This window comes from Astyanax mexicanus, chromosome 12 (assembly GCF_023375975.1).
Source record: "Astyanax mexicanus isolate ESR-SI-001 chromosome 12, AstMex3_surface, whole genome shotgun sequence".
Taxonomy (NCBI): domain Eukaryota; kingdom Metazoa; phylum Chordata; class Actinopteri; order Characiformes; family Acestrorhamphidae; genus Astyanax; species Astyanax mexicanus.
In genome coordinates, this window is record NC_064419.1 from 48,254,576 (window position 1) to 48,281,742 (window position 27,167).

The following is a 27,167-nucleotide window of genomic DNA, read 5'->3' on the forward strand; positions in this document are numbered from 1 at the left end:
TAATATAAGGTTAGGCGTTTGCTATGGTGTCGCTGTGCAGTTAGAAGGGAACAGGTTGGTTGCTATGGTGTTGATGGTGGTTAATGATGGTTTTCTTTTGTGATCACTATGGCATTCCAGTTGGTTCCTCTGGTGTTGATAAGTGGCTGCTAGTATGTTGCTAGGTGGTTGATGTGCTATCCAAGGTGGTTGCTCTGGGGTTGATAAGTGGCTGCTAGGATTTTGCTAGGTGGCAGATGCTTTATCATGCTAGGAGGTTGATGTGCTATCCCAGGTGGTTGTTGTGCTGTTGATAAGTGGCTACTAGGATGTTGCTAGGTGGTTGATGCTCTATCATGCTAGGTGGTTGATGTGCTATCCCAGGTGGTTGCTGTGGTGTTGATAAGTGGCTACTAGGATGTTGCTAGGTGGTTGATATGCTATCTTATGTGGTTCATTTGGTGTTGATAAGTGGCTGCTAGGATGTTGCTAGTTGACTGATGCTGTATCATGCTAGGTGTTTGACATGCTATCTCAGGTGGTTGCTCTGGTGTTGATAAGTGGCTAGTAGGATGTTGCTAGGTGGTTGATATGCTATTTCAGGTGGTTGCTCTGGTGTTGATAAGTGGCTGCTAGGATGTTGTTAGGTCGCTGATGCTCTATCATGCTAGGTGTTTGACGTGCTATCTCAGGTGGTTGCTCTGGTGTTAATAAAAAGTGATTTCTGGGTAGTTGCTAAGATGCTATAATATCAATGGGCTGGTTGCTCGGGTCTTGCTAGGTGGTTGTATGAGTGTTGCTTTAGAAATAAGTTGGTTTAGATTAAAACAAATAAATTAAAACGAGTGTATAGTGGCTTGCAAAAGTATTCATACCCCTTGAAGTATCCACATTTGTCACCTTATGACAACTACCTTTAAATGAGATTTTAAACGATATACACAAAGTATTGCATGATTGTAAAGTGGAAAGAAAATGATAAATAATTTTCAAAATGTTTATCAAATACAAATCTGAAAAGTGTGACGTGCAAAAGTATTCAGCCCCCTTTACTCTAAAACCCCTAAATAAAATCCAGTGCAGTAAACTGCCTTCAGAAATCATGAGTTAATAGAGTTAATAGAGTCCGGCAAGGAAGAGAGCACTGCTCAGAGAATCAGCAGCCAAGAAACCCATGGTCACTCTGGAGGAGCTGCAGAGATCCACAGCTCAGGTCAACTATCATAAGTCATGCTCTCCACAATTATGGCCTTTATGGAAGAGTGTCAAGATATGAACCACTGTTTAAAGCAAACATGTGAAAGCAGGTTCTGTGGTCGGATGAGACCGATATTGACCTTTCTGGCCTAAATGCAAAAAAATATGCGCCGCTATATGGGGATTTTTATTCCACTTCGCACTTGTGCAATACTTTGTGTTTGTTTATTACTTAAAATCTCAATAAAATACATTTAAGTTAAAAGTTAAAGGGGTATGAATACTTTTGCAAGCCATTGTAGCTTTGGAATGCGCAACCGTGATCATTTCAGCTGCTTTGCTAGGTAGACACACACACACACACACACACACATACAGCACTGATGAGCATTAGCTAATCCACAATGACGGCCCTGCTCCATTACCCATAATCCTTAATGCCTTTTTAATGTCTCTCTCTCTCTCTCTCTCTCTCTCTCTCTTTCTCTCTCACAGTCTTTCTCTTGCCCACTCTCTCTCTCTTTATCGTTATATAATAAGCGTGTAATTGATGTAACAGGTCTATATATTATATACAGGTATTATATATTTATATATGTATATAATCAGCTGAATAATGGAATAGTAAGAATGGTCCAGGTCAGGTTTTCCTTTTGTCTGCATGAAACCGCGGGACCACCCGATCACATGACCACCTGACCATCTGACTCGCTCAGTCAAACAGCGTTTCAGAGGGAATACATCAGTGTCTCGCACGTCTGCACTACTTTCACACCGGTGTCACGCCGTATCGGCCTCCCTGCCACACACACACACACGCCGAGTTTAATCGAAAGGTTGCGGGGGTTTGCATTTCTGAGTTTTAAGTAAACTAAACTACAAAAAACTAAGAAAACTAAACCAAGAGAAAAAATAAACTAGATTAAGAAATCTAAACTAAGAAGACTTAACAGATTAAAGTTAACTAAGAAAATAAGAAGCAAAGAACAAGCAGCACAAACAACCCAACAGACCTCACAGCATTTGACACACAAAAGAGGGTGAGGAACACCTGGGACCGGTAACAAGGGGGAGGGGTTACAAACAAGACACTTAGGCTAGGGGCGGAGACAGGACAATAATAAAACAAGGACATGTGCTTAGAAGAGCACATGGCTGGGAACACAAGACACGAAAATAGAAGCACATGGAACCAAAATAAGAAAAAAAAAACTAAACAGAAACAGGCTAAGGTTCGAGACTAACACATTTTTTAACACAATTTCACTGTCGCAGACAAAATAGTATAACAGCATAACCATAATGTGGCAAAATAAATAATATAGCATAAAATAATATAATGCAGCAAAAAATATTGCAGAATATTTAGTGCATGCATATAAACTGCAAACTAAAACAATTATACAATAAATACACCTAAAGCTTCACAGTAAATAATAGACTACTTTTAAGACAGAACATCTCTATTATCACGATATGGATTTTTAATATCACAATATTTTTGCGCCACGATATATTGTATACGATATAATATTGCCCACCCCTACTGCGTTCAGATAAAATCAACCGTATTTAATATTATCATAAGTCTTGAGACTCGGCTCACGCAAAAAGTGACGAGAACAATGTCGACAACCAATAGGAGAAGAGCTATAGGAAGCTGCGAGGCAAGAATATTTTACATGACTGTGTACAAACTATTTAAAAAAGAACACATTTTTCAGTTAATATGACTTATATGGTTCTTACTTTAATATGTACAGTATTTTAACTTCCAGTTTCTAAAGTTGGATCCTGTGCAACAGAGGACAATTTTGCTCTTTATTTCCTGGGCCGGTCCTGATGAGTGCCAGTTCCATCATAATAACGTTTTTGATTATCCTTTTTTTTTCAACTGCACTTGAGGATACTTTTAAAGTTCTTGGATTTTTTCTTTTCAAATTGACTGACCTTCATTTTTTCTATAAGTAATTTTGTTTCTTTATTTAGTTGAGTAGTTGTTGCTTCTCATAATCTGGATTAGAACATTACTGAAATATTCACTATTCACTGTATACCTGTAACTCTACCTCTTCACTACTTTACTTTAACTGATGCTCTCAAACACTTTATTAAGAGACAAGAAATTCAAGTAATTAACTCTTGATGAGTTCAGCACAGCTGTTAACTGAATGCCTGAATTCCAGGAGACTCTACCTCATAAAATCCAGCAGAGATGTTCAAAACTGATCATCTAAACAAGAGGAGCTACTCTGGAGAATGTAAAATATAAAATAATTCAATATATTTGTCTTTATAGTTTCTGGTGCTACACTAAAGGGGCTTGCAAACTGTTTCACACCACTGTTTGCAAGCCCCTTTAGTGTAGCACCAGAACACCACTGAAACATCATAAAGGAGATAGCAGAAGCCATTATTAGCATTGATGGCTTTAACTGAAGGTCTAGTTGGAACACCTGGTCTCAGGTCTCAGGTCATCCTCTCATTAGTGGACAGCACTTATACAGGTCTGAACAGAGTCCAAAACATGATGTTGGAGACATGCTGTGATCTCAAAGTGCCTTCAGAAGGCAAGTTTAGTGTCCCATGACTTTTGCCATGCCCCAAAGACCATCATTAACCCCCACTGCACTGTCCACTGTGGGTGGTAATATTAAGTTTGTGTCACTGACATTCTTTTATAGTGTTAGGAGTCTTGCCCGAGGACTTTTTAGTGTATGTTGGTGTTTTAAAGCAGTTACCTAGAGCAGGAATTGAACCCCAGTCTCTCACATGAAGCGGTAGCTCACTGTCAGGGAGTGGTGTTATCCACTACTATTGTCATTATTACTATATAACCACTATATCCTCTTGAGACCCTGTGTTCTCATATGGGGACATTGTATTTCATATTATTTTACATTTAATTACATGACAACATTACGTTCAACTGATTTAAAACATGATGGCGGGAATCCCAGTCAAAAGTTTCTACAGCCAGTCCAGACAAAAACATGAGCCAGGTTAAAACTCGTATCACATTTTCGGTTTTATGAAACTCGTTTATTTACTTATTTTGTTTTTGGATTAATGATTATTTTAACTATTAATATAAATGAATGTCCCCGTATGTGGACATTGTTCGTATGAGGATATTAGCCTTCATATTAGTGTTCAAATCAGTAAATCACAAGATAACACCTCACAGCATATACAGGTGCAGGCATTCATGAGATAACAGCTTGTGATGAATGAATTGAATGAACATACTGCTGAGTACCATGACTTTTGGCGCATCGCATAGGTGCATACCAACCTGATGACCACCATAATCAACTCAAGCCCATCACACGTTACCTACACACACACACATCGCACACACACACACACACACACACACACACACACACACTCCCTCTTTTAATCAGCAGTGTTTAGTTCTAGCCACCCTCAGCTTCTCTACATTCCCGTATACTCCTATACAAACACACACACACAAACACACACACACACCACGCCTGCGGGTCATGCTTAATGAGATTGCTCCTCTGTATGGGACCAGTTGGCCAGTAAACAAACATTCAATCACACACACACACACACACACACACACACACACACACACACACACACACACACACACTCACACAGCATTCTCTGTTGGAACATGCCATGGTTTCACTCAAGACACATAAACCCAGACACTCTCTAGGCTTCACACAAACACACTAGGGCTGCAACTCATGATTATTTTAGTAGTCGATTAATCTGATTATTATTTTTTCGATTAGTCGATTAGTCAACAATTATTTCTGCCATGTCCTCCATCCCTAAATCTGATAGAAACAGCTAAACATGAGATTTAAAAGGCATTTAAATGTGTAGAAATTGTTAAAATGTGGAAAGTACTGATATTTAGTGAGTGTAACCTGTGTGAGTGAGACATTTACCATTTACCTCCCATTGCGCTTCTGTCTTCAGCACTGTGTGTAATGCAGTACTGTTATAAATGAACGATTAGTCGACAATAAAATTTGTAGTCGACAAATTTAAATAATCGACATTGTCGATTATATCGACTAATTGTTGCAGCCCTTAAACACACACACTTTGTTGAATGTTTTGACTGATAGCTAACACACATTACGTTCACACAGGACACAAACGTGTCCCATATCTCATGTTTTTGTTCGTATGAATGATGGATTATTTGTGTGGCAGTGTGAACAGAAAAAAACACACTGAATCTGACCTGCAATTCTAATTTTAGATGCTCATGCATTAAAAAGCAGCAGAGCTTCACGTGAAGTTTCGGTTTCATCTTCTCCAGCATCATGGCAGCCAGATCAGCTCCTGTAATGCTGGAGAAGATGAAACCGGAAGTAACACTACTGGGTGCAAGTAACAGGAGTGTTTTTTTTGGTGTCATAAATAAAACACACACACACACACACACACTTTGTTTAAAGCAGCATCACTCTCCTTGTTCCCTTTAATCCTACCTTATCTTTCAATCTCTCTGTTCTTTCTCTCTCTTTTCCTCTCTCTGCCACACTCACTTGAACATTCACCAACACGTTCACTGCTGAAGGCAATCAAATCCTCACAGCAAAGTTTGGTAGAAAGCCTTCTCTGGGCAGTAGAGACAGTTACTCCAACAAAAGCAGGAGAAACTCTTTTTAAATACCCTTAATTTCAGGAGAAACTAGAAAAGTGCATTTCCTGAAGGAAACATAGGATGGATGCACAGCTAAAAATGTCTTCCAACGTTCACCATAGTGGTTGCTATGTTTTTGCTAAGTGGTTGCTTAGGTGTTGCGATGGTATCTGTGGAATTGCTTTGTTGTTGCTAGGTGGTTGCTAGGGTGTTGCTATGGTATCCAGAGCTGTCGCGCAGAGCGCAGAGCTGTATGTGAGATGGAACCTTGGGCCCCCCATTTATTCTTAAGAGGAAAATTCGTATGATAATTGTACGAAAACCGTACATCAAATAATGTTGTCAAGCATATTTTCGGAAAAAACACGATAAGTTCTATAAGTCTGCCAAATGTAGTCTGCCTATCTCAAAAATTGTGACGTACATGGCCATTCAAATTTCTGCCCATTCATTTACAATGGGCAAAAAAAGTGGACATTAACCAAGTTTTTACAAAAACATTATTAAACATTAAGTCAAAAAGCTGTATACAAGCACGCATCACACCATCAAACCATCAAACCACACAAACTTGGGTTTGGAGTGGTGTCATTATCTCAAAAAAGTGCGGGAAAAAGTAAGAATCATGGTGACAAAAGTGCAAATAGTAATAATAATAATAATAATGCAGATAACAGTATATTGCTTTGCAATGTGAAACTATAATAAAATATCACTTTAAGACATTTCTAACACATTAAGGTGCAGTGTACGCAGTGTAGGCAGTGCCGTGCTGAGTTTAAGCTCTGTGATGCCGTGTTGCTGCGGTATGCTGATCCGGCTCACGCTCTGATTCCTGAACAGGATCTAATTGCGATGGTGAGAGCTGATGAAGTTCGCTGAGACGAGCACAAATGCTAATCACCCAAATCCAGCATGAAATATTCATCATCCAGCTCACCACCTTAACCAGAGTACACAACACACACCTCTGATAAACACACACACACACACACACACACCTAATAAACACACACACACACACACACACAAACACCTCTAATAAACACACACATATCTAATAAACACACACCTCTAATAAACACACACATACACAAACACACACACATACACACACCTCTAATAAACACACAAACACCTAATAAACACACACATCTAATAAACACACACATCTAATAAACACACAAACATACACAAACACATCTCTAATAAACACACACACACACACACACCTAATAAACACATACATCTAATAAACACACACACCTAATAAACACACACATCTAATAAACACACAAACATACACACACACCTAATAAACACACACATCTAATAAACACACAAACATACACACACACCTAATAAACACACACATCTAATAAACACACAAACATACACACACACCTAATAAACACACACACACACACACCTAATAAACACACACATCTAATAAACAGACAAATACACACAAACACCTCTAATAAACACATACATCTAATAAACACACAAATACACACATCTAATAAACACACACATCTAATAAACACACACATCTAATAAACACACACATCTAATAAACACACACCTCTAATAAACACACAAATACACACATCTAATAAACACACAAATACACACAACTAATAAACACACAAATACACACATCTAATAAACACACAAACATACACAAACACACCTCTAATAAACACACACACACACACACACACACACACCTAATAAACACACACATCTAATAAACAGACAAATACACACAAACACCTCTAATAAACACATACATCTAATAAACACACACATCTAATAAACACACACACATCTAATAAACACACAAACATACACAAACACACCTCTAATAAACACACACACACACACACACACACACACACACACACACATCTAATAAACAGACAAATACACACAAACACCTCTAATAAACACACACATCTAATAAACACACACACATCTAATAAACACACAAACATACACAAACACACCTCTAATAAACACACACACACACACACACACACACACACACACACACACACACATCTAATAAACAGACAAATACACACAAACACATCTAATAAACACACACATCTAATAAACACACACATCTAATAAACACACAAATACACACATCTAATAAACACACACATCTAATAAACACACAAATACACACATCTAATAAACACACACATCTAATAAACACACAAATACACACATCTAATAAACACACACATCTAATAAACACACACACCTAATAAACACACACATCTAATAAACACACAAATACACACAAACACACCTCTAATAAACACACACCTCTAATAAACACACAAAAACACACAGCTAATAAACACACAAAAACACACACACACCTCTAATAAACACACACATTTACAGTAGTGGCACTCACAGTATAACACTCTACAGCTCTAATAAACTCACTAATGATGAAAGGTGGAAAAACCCATAGTTACCCATCTATCCATCCATCCATTAAGCACATTAAACCCAGGCAGACACTGGTATTGTAGCTTTTTTTATTGTAGGAGTATTGTAAATAGCAAAGAGTGTTGAATACTGATATTTAATACTAATATTTAATTAACCAGCAGACAAAGGCCCAATCCCATTTCACCCCTTCCCTGATTCTTGTTAGGGTAGGCGTAGGTTAGGGGAAGGGATGGAGCCTTTTAGCCCTTCATATGGAGATTTTTCTGAGTCACACTTCAAACCGAGGGGTATGAGAATCACTGGTAAGAAACTCACGAATTTAAATATTTTTCTTGTTAAAAGAGACGATTATCACTATATAATATAACCATAGTTTAATGTGTAGTTTAAATGTTTTATGGACAAATTCTTCATAACAAGTATACAAATGATCACGAGTAGTTTGTCTAAGTAGCTAGCTAGCTAACTTTAAATGATTTAAGAGACAAATTAAACAGTTAAACAGCAGCAGCAGTTAGGTTACTGAACTTCTACTGAACGCCCCTGGTGTCGTATCAGGTGCTTGTTTCCCAATTCTTAGGGGGAGGATTTCACCCCTTTATCTCTGTTTCAATGGGAAGGGTAACACTCGAAAATAAGGGGTAGGGGTAAGTGGTAGCGCCAAGGGGTGAAATGGGATTGGGCCAAAATCCAAGTTACTGAATACTAGGGGTGTAAAGGTATGTGTATTCCATCACTGTACGGGGTTACGTTACACAGTACAGGCAGTCTGTAGGAGACTTGTGGAACCAATGAACGTAATGCGGAACTGATCTTCACAGGAGTGTTGCACCCGGAAAGTGTAGCTGTAGCACTGTTGCTATTAGCAATTCGCTTCTGACTTAGCCCATACCATGCGCTAAGACGTTTAGCTTTGAGCACACAGGCTGACTATAGAGACTGGAAACAGCACTGAAATCGAGCCCTGCCATAGGAAATGAAAGGTGGCCTGTCACTTTCCAGTGTGAACGCAGGGTTAGGCGCTCGTACTCTCTCTCTCTCTCTCTCTCTCTCTCTCTCTCTCGCTTGTTCTATATGTGCTGTCTCTCCTACTCCCTCACTGGCTCTACTCTGAGATATTATAATATAGTACAAAATGATCTAGTCTACCCTTACAATAATACTGGGAAATTCCAACATAAAAAAATAATCATGATTTTAATTGATTTTTAAGTGATTGACACCAATAATATAATTTTATTTTAACAGTCTAGTGCTGATATTTCTTAAAAAGAACTCAAACACTGAAATGCATCCAGTAATATGCTTAGGGTAAAAATATTAGTACTTTTTACAGTTGAAGTAATTCATCTATCTATGTAAAAAAATATGCATTTATATAAATACATTACAGCTAATGTTAATCAAAATGACTTTAATAACACTAAGTTCTCAGGTTTATATATACGTAAACCAGCGCAGCACTTATGAGCCCAGGCTCTGATTTATTAAACATTAGTCTGAGGAATTTAAGACACGCCCCCCGGCTCCCTAAATCTCATATCAGCTCGTCTCAGTGACGTTTTAGCGACACACACAAGTGGCCACTTGCTCTGCGCGGGGGGGAGGGGGGAGGGAACGAGTGTTGGAATGGAACGCCCCGCAGCGACAACACACCTGGAACTGCTGCACATCGCCTGTCCCGTCACTTACGACCAGATAAACCCTTTAATGGACCCGAGCATGCGGGAGATATAGAGTTACTGTGGTGAAGTAACACTGCAGTATGAATTTAACCCTCTGAAGTTCATTCAGACCCACATTTCCTCTATTTGTACAGTATAGAAACAAAAACAGCTTATCAGCTCAGTGTAAAAACAGTGGAAACAAAGAGTGTAAGTGGGTAAATTCAATAAAAATTACATATTAAATTGAATAGGAAAGTGATCTAAACTATGAAGAAACACATAAGGAATCATGTAGTAACTTAAAAACTGTGTTAAAAAATACAAACTAAAATATTCTAAAGCTGGAAACTCTGATGATCCTGCTTATCCTGTGCAACAGAGGGAACTCTCTCGCTTCCATTCCTGGGGCGGTCCTGATGAGTGCCAGTTTCATCGCTATCCTGTTTTTGAATGTCTTTTTGCAACTGCACTTGCGGATGTTCTTGAAATGTTTCTGATTGACTGGTCAGTCTTACATTTAGCAGTTCTGTTTTGTCTGACTTTGAGGCTAAATTAATAAAAGACTTAGTAAAAATTAGTAAAAATGTAAAACTTCATTATATATGTTTTTTCCCCCCCTACTTTTTCATTTCCCATCCACAGCATCTCAATCATTCAGACTTTAACTAGATCTTTAACTCCAAAACCTTCATTTAGTTTATTTTACTGAGACATTCAGAGATGAACTTGTTTGTGTGCTTTGGGTCATTGTCCTGCTACAGAACCCAAGTACACCTGAGCTTGAGGTCACAAACAGACTGATCCAGAAATGGAAAATTAAATAACTAAGTAAAGAGTCAAGCTTTTCCCCAAGATTTTCCCCAGAATTCTAAGTGTGAGGGGCTGAAATGAAAAACCTGTATATTGAAAAAAAGAATATGTAAACCCTTTTTTTTTTTTACTTTACTAAACAGAACAAATAAAATATTAAAATACGTTTTATTTATAAGGAAATTTGTTTTACACACAGTTTCTTTTTTAGAATTCAAACCGAAATGGTAAGAAAATGAACTGATTAATGTTAAACTGACCATGACCTTAAAAAAAATAATTGCCATTCAGCTAAAAATATTGAGATATATATTGTATATTGCCATTCACTTTTAATCCATATACTGTTCGCTTCTTTTCTCAGCACTGCTAAGGTTATAACTCATACCAGTTCAGGTTACAATAAAATTGTCTGATCTTACTGCCCAACTTCTAAGGGGCATCTTGACATCATGTTCTCCTCCACCAGTCTTACACACTGCTTTTGGATAACTTTATGCTGCTTTACTCCTGGTGCAAAAATTCAAGCAGTTCAGTTTGGTGGTTTGATGGTTTGTGATCATCCATCTTCCTCTTGATTATATTCCAGAGGTTTTTAATTTGGTAAAATCAAAGAAACTCATCATTTTTCTATACACTGTAGACAATAAAGCACAATCCAAAATACTGATACATTTACATTCATTACAGGGACAACAGCATTTTTTTATGAATCTACATGTCAATTGCAATTACTTTTTATATGTTGTGCTTTCATAAAATGCAAATCAAATGTAAATGTAATTCACAACATTACTTATCAGATTATCCACACAAAAACACAATTATATCTTAATAATAGAATAAAATAAAAGCAATTTGTCCCGATTTCTAGGGGTTAATTACTTTTAACCTACATGTACACTCTATACTGCTTTATCAGCCATATTCCCACAACCCTCCTGAAGGTGTGGAGTGAAGAACGTCTCATTCAGAGCTGGGATTTCTACTGACACCCAGCTGCAGGCTTCTGACTGGCCTTTTCATATTCAAATACACACTGGATGCATTGTAGGCAGATCAGAATCTATAGAACCCGTCCTGCCCCCATCCTCCCGTCAAAAGCTGGCCTGTGTGAGGCCATACAGCACGGAGAACGGCATTGTGGGATAGAATAGACTCAGATTAACACCCCCCACTCGGCTATACTGTGCACATATACACTGACATGCCAAAAATCATGGGACAGCAGTGTGTAAACTGATTATACGATTTTATACCTGAAAACACCTGTATACACCTGTATAAGCTGTGAAAAGGTGTTCGTTATCTTGTAAATGAGGGTAAGCAATGGTCAGTGTGCTCATGGCAAGACCAGGTGAATTATGAGAGTTGGAGTGAGCAATCAGAAGGAGTCCTAATGAGGGCCAGTTTCATCATAGCATCATTTTTTAATGGCCTTTGATGGTCTTTGATCATGACAAACAGAAGAAAGGAGTTAGTTCCGGTAGGACGTTCCATTATGGAAGAACTGAGGTATTAAAGTACTAAAAATACTTTAATACTTAAAGTGTTAAAATGAAGCATTTCTGAGGCTGCTGACTGTTAACTGGTGATTCTACTGTAACTGTAGATTAATTACAGAGCAGCACGGGTACAACAGATTACAGTGCTGGTGATTCTGTATCTACTGTAACTGTAGATTAATTACAGAGCAGTATGGGTACAACAGATTACAGTGCTGGTGATTCTGTATCTACTGTAACTGTAGATTAAATACAGAGCAGTATGGGTACAACAGATTACAGTGCTGGTGATTCTGTATCTACTGTAACTGTAGATTAATTACAGAGCAGTATGGGTACAACAGATTACGGTGCTGGTGATTCTGTATCTACTGTAACTGTAGATTAATTACAGAGCAGTATGGGTACAACAGATTACAGTGCTGGTGATTCTGTATCTACTGTAACTGTAGATTAATTACAGAGCAGTACGGGTACAACAGATTACAGTGCTGGTGATTCTGTATCTACTGTAACTGTAGATTAATTACAGAGCAGTACGGGTACAACAGATTACGGTGCTGGTGATTCTGTATCTACTGTAACTGTAGATTAATTACAGAGCAGTACGGGTACAACAGATTGCGGTGCTGGTGATTCTGTATCTACTGTAACTGTAGATTAATTACAGAGCAGTACGGGTACAACAGATTACGGTGCTGGTGATTCTGTATCTACTGTAACTGTAGATTAATTACAGAGCAGTACGGGTACAACAGATTACGGTGCTGGTGATTCTGTATCTACTGTAACTGTAGATTAATTACAGAGCAGTACGGGTACAACAGATTACAGTGCTGGTGATTCTGTATCTACTGTAACTGTAGATTAATTACAGAGCAGTACGGGTACAACAGATTACGGTGCTGGTGATTCTGTATCTACTGTAACTGTAGGTTAATTACAGAGCAGTACGGGTACAACAGATTACGGTGCTGGTGATTCTGTATCTACTGTAACTGTAGATTAATTACAGGGCAGTATGGGTACAACAGATTACAGTGCTGGTGATTCTGTATCTACTGTAACTGTAGATTAATTACAGAGCAGTATGGGTACAACAGATTACAGTGCTGGTGATTCTGTATCTACTGTAACTGTAGATTAATTACAGGGCAGTATGGGTACAACAGATTACAGTGCTGGTGATTCTGTATCTACTGTAACTGTAGATTAATTACAGAGCAGTACGGGTACAACAGATTACGGTGCTGGTGATTCTGTATCTACTGTAACTGTAGATTAATTACAGGGCAGTACGGGTACAACAGATTACAGTGCTGGTGATTCTGTATCTACTGTAACTGTAGATTAATTACAGAGCAGTACGGGTACAACAGATTACAGTGCTTGAGATTCTGTATCTACTGTAACTGTAGATTAATTCAGTTTAGGAGAATTAATTGTTCAGATTCTGTCAGGGAGGCAGAATTTAGTACAATACCTAGAAAAGGCATCTCGTCAAAGTGCACAGCACTTTACAAACCAATCAGTGAGAAGTATAGGGAGACTCCGCCCAGGTAGGTGATGATGTTAGGATGTAGTAAAGATGTTAAGTGCGATCAGTTACTAAACTGCAGCGTAAAAATGAACAAAACCAACCAGATTAAATACAGAAGCTTGGGTCAGACCCAAATTATACATAAAACAAAATGTGCAAATACATTTCCTCAAACTCACACACACACTAAATACACACTAAACACACACACAGTAAACACACATATTTGACATCAGAGCACTTTCTCTTAGGAACAGCTGGGGAACGAATGGCGCTAAGTACTCCTGAGGTCTAAGAGATGGAGAGGAAGTGTGTGTGTGTGTGTGTGTGTGTGTGTGTGTCGGATGAAGAGAGCCAAATTAATCTGGGGTCTGATACCCCCCAATGGGAGCAGCTCAATTAACGACCCATACCGGCTGAGGCACTCGGCTAAAAGCCATCCACACCCTCCAACACTCTCACTCCCTGCCTCTCTATACGAACAGGTGGAGGAGAAGAAAGAAAGGAGAACAGAGGAAGAGAAGAAAAGAGTGTAGAACAGATGAAAAGAAAGGATATGAAACATTAAAAAAAACATGTTTAAAGCTTCAGAGAAAGTTCTACCAGGAGACTCCAAAAGCGGTCGCACAGCAAATGCATTGTTCTGCACCAACAAACAACGCAATGCAATTTATTCATATAAGAGATGTTATATTAAGGCAAGCTGACTGAATTTCATAACAATATTAGACAAATGTTACATTGCAAATGTTCTTTTTCTACAATATACAGGTGTATATATAATTGATTGTGGTGACGGACAGTTCTGGTGGAAACAGGAGAGTTGAGGTGCACATTGAATTCTGCGTGATTTGATCAGCCGTGGTTTTATGTTTTTTGGATACAATCCGGGTTAGCACCCGAACATCCCTTTCAGACAGCTTCCTCTTACAGTGTCCACAGTTAATCCTGTTGGATGTGGTTGGTTCTTCTTGGTGGTATGCTGACATTACCCTGGATACCGTGGCTCTTGATGCATCACAAAGACTTGCTGTCTTGGTCACAGATGCTCCAGCAAGACGTGCACCAACAATTTGTCCTCTTTTGAACTCTGGTATGTCCCCATAATGTTGTGTGCATTGTAATATTTAGAGCAGAACTGTGCTCTTACCCTGCTAATTGAACCTTCACACTCTGCTCTTACTGGTGCAATGTGCAATTAATGAAGATTGATCACCAGGCTGCTCCAATTTAGCCATGAAACCTAAAATCCCACACTAAAATGATGACAGGTGTTTCAGTTTTATTGTCCAACCCCTGTATATCGCAATATTAAACAATGCAGGGCCCATGACGTCTCGCGTCCAGACCGATTAAGAGCTGAGTCAGCACCGAACTTTTTTAACCCGAGGAAAACAGCAAAACTACAGTAATTGTTCCATTATTCAGGCATTTAAATTGCTTTTTAAAAGGTAAATAAGAGCATTAAGTTTTTTTCTGGGATTAAAAGCGTGAATTCAGCTGTAACTGGAAATTTCTGCACTGCTAAACTGTGCTGGACTGAGGAGCACAGCTTTCCACACGTGCTCACGTTTACAAGTTTACTCCTGCCCCTCGTGCTTCTCAGGCAGCAGCAGCAGCCTGTCACTCACACAGACACAGAGACAGCTCTGTGTATCTACTTCTAGTGTCAAGAATCAAAACACTGCAACATGACGATGCTAAAATGATATATCGTGCAGCCCTAGTATAGATCAGTGGATAGCAGTAGTCTTAAAGCAGGAAATGTAGTACCTGGATTGAAGAATATATGGTCTAAATTAATTATTATATAATCATTTCAGTCTACTTCCAGTGAAAATTATTTTTTTCTTTAAATACTGAAATTCATGTATTTCACATATATATATATATATATATATATATATATATATATATATATATATATATATATATATATATATATATATATATATATATTTAAAGATCACAGGTTTTATATTATTGACTGTTGTGATTAAACTTTTATGTAATATCAAGAAATACTTTACGATGCACTGTAGGAGAAAATAAAGGAGACAGAAGGAGTAAAGAAGAGACATAAAGAGAAAAAAAAAATCCAGGATGAACAGAAAAACAAGAAAGAAGAAGATAAAAGTAGAGAAAAAAGGGAGTGAGAAGGGAAAATAAGATATATTTTAAGAAACTAATAAATAGAGAAGATGAGATAAAGAGAGAAAAGAAAAAAAGAACAGGTGAGAAGGAGAAAACAAGAGATAAAGAGAACAGAAAAGAAAAGAGAAGGATAAAGTAGAAAGAAGAAGATCAAAGTAGAGAAAAAATAAGATGTATTTGAAAAAACTAATAAATGAATAAGATGAGATAAAGAAAATATAAAGAGAGAACAGATGAGAAGGAGAAAACAAGAGAAACCAAAAGAAAGAGTAGAGAACAGAAAAGAAGTATAAGAGAAAAAAAATAGGATGAACAGAAAAAAGAAAGAGAGAGAAGAGGGATGGAGAATGGGGAAAAAGATGATAGAATAAACTGAAAAGAAGATAATTAGAGAGAAGATAAATTAAGAAAGAACAGATGAGAAGGAGGAAAAAAAGAGATAAAGAAAAGAGAAAGAGGGGAGATGTAGTAAATGATGGATGGATAAGTGTGTGTAGGTGTGAGTGGAAAATCAGACAGAGCTACTGAATGACAATCCAGACCAGCCGTGTGTGTGTGTGTGTGTGTGTGTGTGTGTGTGTGTGTGTGTGTGTGTGTGTGTCCATCATGTGTTATGCAGCTGCAGTTGCGAACTTTGTTCCAAAAATCTCAAAGCGAAATTCTTTAACCTCAAACAGAAACATAATGTAAAAAACACTGTCCTACACACACGCACACACACACGCACACACACACACACACACGCACACACACACACACACACACACACACACACACACGCACACACACACACCTCTCTGCAGAGGCTGCCTGGCTGCTTTAATCTATTAAAGGAATGCTCTGTGATTTTAGGACACAAAGCGATGCCCCTGGTCAGCCTCTAAAGCAGGATAGGGATTGGCTGGAGACCAAATATGGTTTACACATTTTCCCACACTCACACTGATTTATATGCATTAAAATATTACAAATATTTAAACAATTGCTTAATAAAAACACCAGTAATACTGTGAGATAGAACAGCACTAATGAACTATGTAAGAATCTGTAATGCGATTAAACATTTTAGTGGTTTTATTCTTCTTACTGCTCAACATAAAATATAAACTACCTACAACAAACATTTCCCCAATAATACTACCATATATTCCCCTGTACACTACCATATATTCCCCTGTACACTACCATATATTCCCCTATACACTACCATATATTCCCCTATACACTACCATATATTCCCCTAAACACTACCATATATTCCCCTGTACACTACCATATATTCCCCTAAACACTACCATATATTCCCCTGTACACTACCATATATTCCCCTAAACACTACCATATATTCCCCTGTACACTACCATATATTCCCCTATACACTACCATATATTCCCCTATACACTACCATATATTCCCCTGTACACTACCATATATCCCCCTATACACTACCATATATTCCCCTAAACACTACCATATATTCCCCTATACACTACCATATATTCCCCTAAACACTACCATATATTCCCCTATACACTACCATATATTCCCCTATACACTACCATATATTCCCCTATACACTACCATATATTCCCCTAAACACTACCATATATTCCCCTATACACTACCATATATTCCCCTAAACACTACCATATATTCCCCTATACACTACCATATATTCCCCTATACACTACCATATATTCCCCTAAACACTACCATATATTCCCCTATACACTACCATATATTCCCCTAAACACTACCATATATTCCCCTGTACACTATCATATATTCCCCTAAACACTACCATATATTCCCCTGTACACTACCATATATTCCCCTATACACTACCATATAATGCTCTATACAATCCTATATACTCCCCTACACTTCCTTTTTTCAACTATATAATGCCCTATGCTACCTAAATATTACTATATAATGCCCTACACTACTCTATATACTACCGTATACTCTCCTATATACTACCATATAATGCCTACACTACCCTATACTCTCTTTATAATACCACATAATGCCCTATGCAACCCAACATACTCCCCTATATATTACCATATATTACTACCCTATATACTCCTCCAAACTTCCTATATACACTACCATATAATGCTCTATACTACCCTATATAACTCCTCTACACTTCCTATATACACTACCATATAATGCTCTATACTACCCTATATAACTCCCCTAAACGTCCTATATACACACTACCATATAATGCTCTATACTACCCTATTTAACTCCCCTACACTTCCTATATACACACTACCATATAATGCTCTATACTACCCTATTTAACTCCCCTACACTTCCTATATACACACTACCATATAATGCTCTATACTACCCTATATAACTCCCCTAAACGTCCTATATACACACTACCATATAATGCCCTATACTACCCTATTTAACTCCCCTACACTTTCTGTCTACTCCTATAGTAGTATAATGCTCTATGCTACTATATAATGCTCTATACTACCCTATATACTACCAAATACTCCAACGTATTCCCTGTATTCCACCTTATTTACTAAAATATGCTGCTGTAAACTACCCTATATACTACTATTTAATCCACTATACTCTCTTATATACTCCTCTTTATACTACCATATACTCCCTTACACACCCTATGCTACCCTACTACCAAATAATGCCCTATACTATCCTATTTACAACCATATTACTACCCTACATATATTCCCCTAAACTTCCAAAATACTACAATATAATACCCTATACTACCCTATATACTCCCCTACACTCCCAATATACCATAATATAATGACCTATACTAACCTATATACTACCATATAATCCCCTGTATTCCTTATAGTACATTCTACTCCTTATATACTACCATATAGCCTCCACACTCCTATATAATACTCTATACAACCCTAGTATAATATCCTATATTATAACACTACCTATAGTCCCATATACATATATATTACTCTATAATCTCCTATGCAGAGTATTATATCTCTGATTCTATACTATACTTCCCTATATTACCCTATACTCCCTAATTCTACCCTGGGCTAGTAAACGTTCTGGACAGAACTGTAGTAAACGGAAACAACTAATTTTTTTCTGCTGAAAAAATAGAGGCTCTTAGGCTGAAACAGTGTGACTTTGTCCTCTCAGAGCTGCACTTAAATAACACAACATTCTCTGACTCTCTAAAACACAGCTGACTGTGTGTGTGTGTGTGCATGTGTGTGTGTGTGTGTGTGTATGTGTGTGTGGTTAATTAGTATTTTGGGTGGTGTATGGTATGGGCTTTGATGGTGTGTGTATGGGTGCATGTATGTATTTGTGTAATGCTAATTGAAGGTCTGGAAGCTTGAATAACTCGGCTGAGGAAATTGTAGAGTGGTGCTCCGTGAATAAAAGTCAGTGTGTGTGTGTGTGTGTGTGTGTGTGGGAGAGTGAGTGTGATTGTATACACACACACACACACACACACAAGACACATATTTCTTCTTTCCATGTTTAAATTCCATTCCATAATTTAAAGGGACCAGAAAATAAAATAAAAGGTCATAGAAGGCCGATATTACCACCCACAGTGGACAGTGCAGTGAGTTATAATGACTGTGACCCGCGACTTCTGGCTAAAACTGTCCATGGGAAGCATAAACAAGCCCCACCTATCACATTCTACAGGTCAGTGCAGCGCTCTCTACTATGATGGAACTTGGCAAAAGTCATGGGACTCCAATACCAGTGGTCCAGTAGTGTTGGTCGTTTGGATTGACTAAAATACTGTTTACTGTTATATTTGTGAACAAACATACAAATAAACACATTAATAGACCATATCACCATGATCTAATATTACAGAGGTCATTCCCATGTATTATTTAAGTTATAAATATGTGTATATATATGTGTGTGTTTAATAGTGGATATCGGCCCAGAATTCCCACATCGGTGCATCCCTACTGAATATCCCTGAATGAACTGGAATTTTAGTAGCATCCCTACTACACACACACACACACACACACACACACGCAAACACAGGCTGGGCGCATGGGGTGTGTGTGTGTGTGTGGGGGGGATTTTCAGGGTTGAAAATAAAACTCATTAAATGTTGATGACGACAGGCTTTTGCTTTCTGACTGAACTTTTTTCTCTTCCCTCCAGCAGCGACAGAAAAGTCAATATTTCAGCGGAGCGGAGTAAATATTTCAGACCCAACACTGACACAGATCCTCACCTACCACACCTCCCTCTCTCTCTTTCAGTCCCTCGCTCTCGCTCTCTCGTTCTCTCTCTCTCTCTCTATCTAATTCCCACACCGACAACCTGTCCATGTCCCGGGACACAGCAAGCACACAACACACCTCTAAACACAGGTGCAAACAACACACACTCTATACTGACACAGTCTCAGTACACACACCATCATATATATATATATATATATATATAATATATATAATATATAATATATAATATAATCATTACATGCTGGATTATTAACTTCTGGTAAAATGTGGTGAGAGAAAGAGAAAGTGAGACAGGAGATGAAGAGAGAGACAGAAAAGGTGAGATGGTCTGACAGAATAAGAGGAAGAAACGAGAGAGAGACAGGTCAAGAGAAAGACAGAAACATACAGAAAGAAAGAGAGACAGAAAGATAAATAAAGAGAGAGACGAGAGACAAAAAAGAAAGTGTGTGAGAGAAATAAAAAGAGAGACAGGGAGACAAAAAGAGAGATAGAAAAGGTGAGATGGACAGAGACATAATGAGAGGGAGAAGAGAAAGAGTGAGACAGGACTCAGAAACAGAATGAGAGACAGAATGGAGAAAGATGGGCAAAAAAAGAGAAATCTAGAGACAAAAACACACAGAGAAAGAGACAGACAGAAAGAGAGACACATGCAGAGAATGTGTGAGAGAAGAGTTGAGAGTGTGTATAAAAGCAAGAAAAAGAAGGAAACACAGAAACAGAGTGTGAAAGACAAATATTGAGAGGTAGAAAGAAAGACAGAGACACAGCCAAAGAGAAACAGAGATACAGTGTTAGAGAAAGACAGAAACAGAGAGACAGACTAAAAACAGAATAAGAGAGAGGGACAAAAGACAAGGAGGGACAGCCTGAAAGAGAGACTGGAAGAGACAGACAAAGATAGAGACAGAAATAGAGACAGGCAGAAAAAGAGACACAAAGAGAGAGACAGGTCAAAGGAAGGACATAAACAGAGAGACAAAAAGGGAGACACAAAAAGAGGGACAGGTCAAAGAAAGGGCATATACAGCGAGACAAAAAAGAGAGACAGGTAAAAAAAAAAGTGAGACAGACAAATAGGGAGAAAAAAAACAGAGAGAAAAAAGAAGAGTCGGGAAGAGAGAAAGAGGTCAAGGGACAGACAAACTGAAAGAAAGACAGATAGAGAGAGAGAGACATGTTGGAAGAGAGAAAGACAGATCAGAACTGGCCAAGTGATTGAGAGACAGAAAGACAGAAACAAAAATATAGAGAAATAGACAGAAAGAGGTACAGTGTCAGAGAAAGACAGAAAGAGAAAGACAAACAGAGGAGAGAGAGAGAGACAGCTTATAAAGAGAGACAGAGAAAGACAGACAGGCCAAGTGACTGAGACAGACAGAAAGACAGGTATATAGAAAAGGTGAACCAGATAGAGAGAGAGAGAAAGAGAAGCATGGGAACATTTGAATGGGAGACAGAAAGAGTGATAAAGAATTGAAGATAAAGAAAAAAGAGAGAGTGTGTGAATGAAAGTGTGTAATATTGTGTGTGTGGGTGTGTGTGTGTGTGTGTGTGTGTGTTTGACACAACAATATGTGGAGAGCAATAAGGCTGGATTGATTATACAACACACTCAACCAAAGATTTAACAACTCTCTCTCTCACACACACACACACACATTCACAAACACATTCACAATTACACTCACAATTACACTCACAATCACACTTACAATCACAACACTCTCACACTCAAAATACTCCTGAGATACTGAACTTCTGAGAAACACACACACATCCATAAATATATATATATATATATAACACAGCTGTAAAAAGCAGTTCAGATCCTCACTCACCTTTGTACTGCTCCTGTCCCGTCCCCTCGTCCGCTCTCGCGCTCTCTCTTTCTCTCTCTCTCTCTCTCTCTCTCTCTTTGCGAGTGTGTGAGTGTGTGTGTACACACTCAGCGTTGCGCCGCTCCGTCTCTGACAGGTGCCATGGTCCCGTAGACTCCAGAGGAACGGCAGGCTCTCCCTCTCTGTTACTCTCACACTACTCTCGCACACACTACTCTCGCACACACTACTCTCGCACACACTAGTCTCGCATACACTCTCTCTCTCTGCAGCTGCTAGTAGAAAAAAGCTCTCCCTCTCTCTCCCTCTCTCTGAGAATAAGTGAGTGAGTGTGTGTGTCAGGAGTTTAGTATATGAGTGTCCTATTCTTCTTTTCTCTCTTCCTCCTACTCTCGCGCTCTCTCTCTTTCTCTCTCGCCCTGTATCCCGTCTCAGAGCAAATAGGTCCAACACAGTGTTCTCCCCTCTCTCTCTGAGCTCTATAGACTCTGCATTAGACTAAACACTCTCTCTCTCTCGCTCTCTCTCTACTTCTGCACTGTTCCCTGTCCTGCTATTGCGGTGTCCTCCTGCTCTCCTTCCCTCCCTCCCTCCCTCTCTCTCTCTCTCTCTCTCTCTCTTTCACTAACGCTCTCTCTACCCGCCCTCTCTCGGCCACTCCTTCCTCCATGGCAGGCTATTATGGGTGGAGACTGGTCAGAAGTGAAAGACTCCAGTTGTAGTATCTGAGGATCTCTCGCGCTCTCTCTCTCTTTCTCTGTATATCTTTCTCTCGCACTCTCTCTCTCTCGCTCTCTCTCTCGTTCTCTCCACACTGGGCTGTAACAATGAGGAAAAAAAAGGGAAAATACAGCATTAATAACACTAATAACATCAGAATTAAATCGAAAACTAAGTAGCTCATAATTGTGAAGTTAAATAAAAATTCACTACAATTACAGTTGCAATTGCTTTTAGGGTTAATCTCTACCAGCTCTTGATCATCTAGAGATTTTTAAGTTATTTTACCCCATTCTTCTTTATAAAACAGCAGTTTTCATGTCTCTCCACAGAAGATCAATACGATTTAAGACTGGATCATTCTAACACATGAATATTTTCTGATCTAAACCATTAAATAATTCCACTGTAGCTCAGGCAGTGTTATGTTTGGGGTCATCGGCTTGCCGGAAGGTCTCAAGTCTTTTACAGCCTCCAACAGGTTTTCTTTTATTTTTCTAGGATTATCCTGTATTTATCTTATTTATCTCCATCCCTTTTTTCATTATCAGCTCTGACCAGCTTCCCAACTTCTCTGTCTTTGCTAAAGAAAGAAAAGCATCCCCACAGCATGATGCCGCCACCACCATGTTTCACAGTGCAGTGGGGATGGTGTGTTCAGGGTGGTGAGCAGTGTTACTTCTCTTCCGTCACACATAGTGCTTTGGATTTAGGCCAAAATGTTCAAATGTTCAAATGTTTTGGTCACTTTGCTGTTATATTGCTTAAAATATCAATAAAACACAGTTAAATTTGTGGTTGTAAAGCTAGGGCTGCAAAGATGTTGATTATAAAAATTGTTTACTGTCGACTAATCATTAATTAGTAGCACCACACAAAATGCTGGGTACAGAAACATAAGTGCTCAAGCACAACTGATTACATGTTTCCTCACTGAATATCAGCACTTTCCACATTTAAACGTTCATTTGATTATTTATTTTAACAGCATTAAATCCCACGTTTAGCTGTTTCTATTGTTTAAAAAATGATGTTTATCTGCTCATTTTAACATTTCATTTACTAATCTACAGTAAACCCATTCCTGAAATCATCAGAACTGCTGCAAATGTGTGAGAAAATGATTGAAATACAGGGGTTGGACAATGAAACTGAAACACCTGTCATTTTAGTGTGGGAGGTTTCATGGCTAAATTGGAGCAGCCAAGTTCAAAAGAGGACAAATTGTTGGTGCACTTCTTGCTGGAGCATCTGTGACCAAGACAGCAAGTCTTTGTGATGCATCAAGAGCCACGGTATCCAGGGTAATGTCAGCATACCACCAATAAGGACCAATCACATCCAACAGGATTAACTGTGGACGCTGTAAGAGGAAGTTGTCTGAAAGGGATGTTCGGGTGCTAACCCGGATTGTATCCGAAAAACATAAAACCACGGCTGCTCAAATCACGCAGAATTCAATGTGCACCTCAACTCTCCTGATTCCACCAGAACTGTCCGTCACCACAATCAATTATTGTGCTCTAAAACCAGGTGTTTCAGTTTCATTCTCCAAACCCTGTATGTAAAAACAGCGTTCGTCAAAGAATTTGTTAAATGTCTGTTAAATCATTCAAGATGTGCTTTTCCAGTCGTTATGATAGCAAAGACACACCGACTCACTGGCTCACCTAAAGATCACTAAAATAGGGACGTCCATGCATTTTTCAACAAGACAATGCTAAACCACATGCTGCACACATTACATTATAAATGCATGGGTGTGAAACTAGAAGAGAGAGAGCGTAGTGTGGAGTTTTGTTTTTTTTTTAAACAAAATGTCATAATTTTTACATGCTTTTACATACTTTAAGACACGGTTTGCTGGACAATTGAGACAAAATATCACCTGAAGTTCTTCATCACCTGGTATAATCAGTTTATAAATGCATTATAAGTGTTGTAAGAAGGAATAGCAGCATTATAAAGTGGTGAATATCTTACTGTGTTTAAAAGGTGTTTTGGGGCTGAAATTCAGGAATGGATGTTTATTAATAAATTAAATAAAGAATGTAAAATATATTGGTTTAATAAATAGTGTTCTGCACACTATAAACCCCACACTGATGTGTGTGTGTGTGTGTGGGAATGTGTGTGAGAGTGTGTTTAAGTGTGTTTTGTGTCATTAGGCTGGGAGAGGTGTGTTTAATGGGTGTGTTTCACATATGAATTGAACACCAAGTTAATCATTTATACAATGCATTCTCAAGCTGAGTTCAGACACAAACAATGCACACACACACACACACACACACACACACACACACACATGTGCATATACTTACACATTTCGAGGAATGTCTGGACACCTACTTATTTATGCAGTTAATCAGCCTAAATCAGCCTAAATCAGCCAATCAGCAACGCACCAGACGTGCAATGCATAAAATCATGCGTGCATAAATATATACAGCATATTATGAGCAAACAAGTCTAGATAATGTTTGACCAATCACAATATATGTTATCAACTTATCACACAATGACCTCAATAAATCTCTGTCTATTGTGTTTACCTGGAACATTTGCAGAGCATGCAACTGTCAGACCTTTAATAACTTCACCTCCTTTCTGGAAGTGAGATAAAATATTGATACCAATATATTTTGCATGGTATTGATTTCTTTTACAATATATTATCGATGCATAACTTCAAATATGGATACTTCTATTGAGGAAAAAAAGTCACTGCTTTGTTAAATCACATGGTGGCGCTATAAATGACATGGTGGCTCCTTTTATAGTAAGTTTTTTATAACCTTATATATTTTCTATTCTTCTTTGTTTTAATTTATGTTTGAATATGTTTCTTATTATATTGTGTTGTGTATCTATCTATCTATCTATCTATCAAATGAAGAATAGATCTGTGGTGAAGAATATTAGTTCTTAAATTCTCTAAAACTGACACCAATAAATACATAATATAATTCCTGATATTTAAATATTTAGAAGTATTTTATCCTCTTTAGCAACACAGTTGCTGTGAAGTATTGTAAAGAATTGTTTTGTAATATATATTGAGTATCGCAGAATCACAGTATCATGACTTCACAATATCTCAGGGAAACATATGATGATATCACAATATCGTGTTGAGAGATGCCCTGAGATGCAAATTAAAATGTCATTCCCCTGTAAAAGTATATAACTGCACTGTATATATCATATCATGTACAGTATATATCATACAAACCATTTCTGGTGGTCATCATGTGACCTCACAGTGATTTTGGGAGTTATATATTGTTGGTGTCAGAAGGGCTGGTAGACCGTGTCTTCTCCCGGTGCTTGTGAGACACTGTGTGTGTGTGTGTGTGTGTGTGTGTGTTTGTGTGTGTGTGTGTGTGTGTGCAGCAATGTTACATAGCACTTTGATCATTACATGCTTTTTGGCGTGAATATCCAGTTATGTCACCTGTGGGTAATGTACACCTTTCTATTCCACTGCACACACACACACACACACATGCGGGTGAACTGTATCTCACCCACATGAAGTAAGTTCATTATGACCATGTTAACAATCCATCTTAACCACTTCTAATAGATTACAGTGCTGGTGATTCTGTATCTACTGTAACTGTAGATTAATTACAGAGCAGTACGGGTACAACAGATTACAGTGCTGGTGATTCTGTATCTACTGTAACTGTAGATTAATTACAGAGCAGTACGGGTACAACAGATTACAGTGCTGGTGATTCTGTATCTACTGTAACTGTAGATTAATTACAGAGCAGTATGGGTACAACAGATTATAGTGCTGGTGATTCTGTATCTACTGTAACTGTAGATTAATTACAGAGCAGTATGGGTACAACAGATTACAGTGCTGGTGATTCTGTATCTACTGTAACTGTAGATTAATTACAGAGCAGTACGGGTACAACAGATTACGGTGCTGGTGATTCTGTATCTACTGTAACTGTAGATTAATTACAGAGCAGTACGGGTACAACAGATTACAGTGCTGGTGATTCTGTATCTACTGTAACTGTAGATTAATTACAGCGCAGTAGCATTTTAAAACCAATCAGTGTGAAGTATAGGGAAACTCCGCCCACTTGTGTAGGTAATGATGATGTCAGGATGTAGTAAAGTCACTAAACTGCATTGTGAAACTGGACCAAACTAACCAGGTTAAATACAGTACAGAATACACTGTAACACACAAATCAACCTTGGGATGGAAAACACCCTAAAGTACAGATTAAAGGGCTATTTTATCTCTTTAATCAGTAATTGCATACCATTGCTTCTGAGTTACACACACACACACACACACACCCCTCCGTAATCACACACTCCTCATACCTCTCCTTATCTCTGCCCTCAT

General features: G+C 38.2%; 1 protein-coding gene across 1 annotated transcript in view; it reads right to left on the reverse strand.

Annotated features, from left to right (window-relative positions):
• The window catches only part of sema3b (sema domain, immunoglobulin domain (Ig), short basic domain, secreted, (semaphorin) 3B), a 97,621-nt gene extending 74,981 nt beyond the window's left edge, over positions 1-22,640 (reverse strand). The window contains exon 1 of the mRNA XM_049486030.1: positions 22,070-22,640. The gene's annotated coding sequence lies outside the window, so the exon portion shown is untranslated. The remainder of the gene's footprint in view (positions 1-22,069) is intronic.
• Between the last annotated feature and the right edge of the window lie 4,527 nt (positions 22,641-27,167).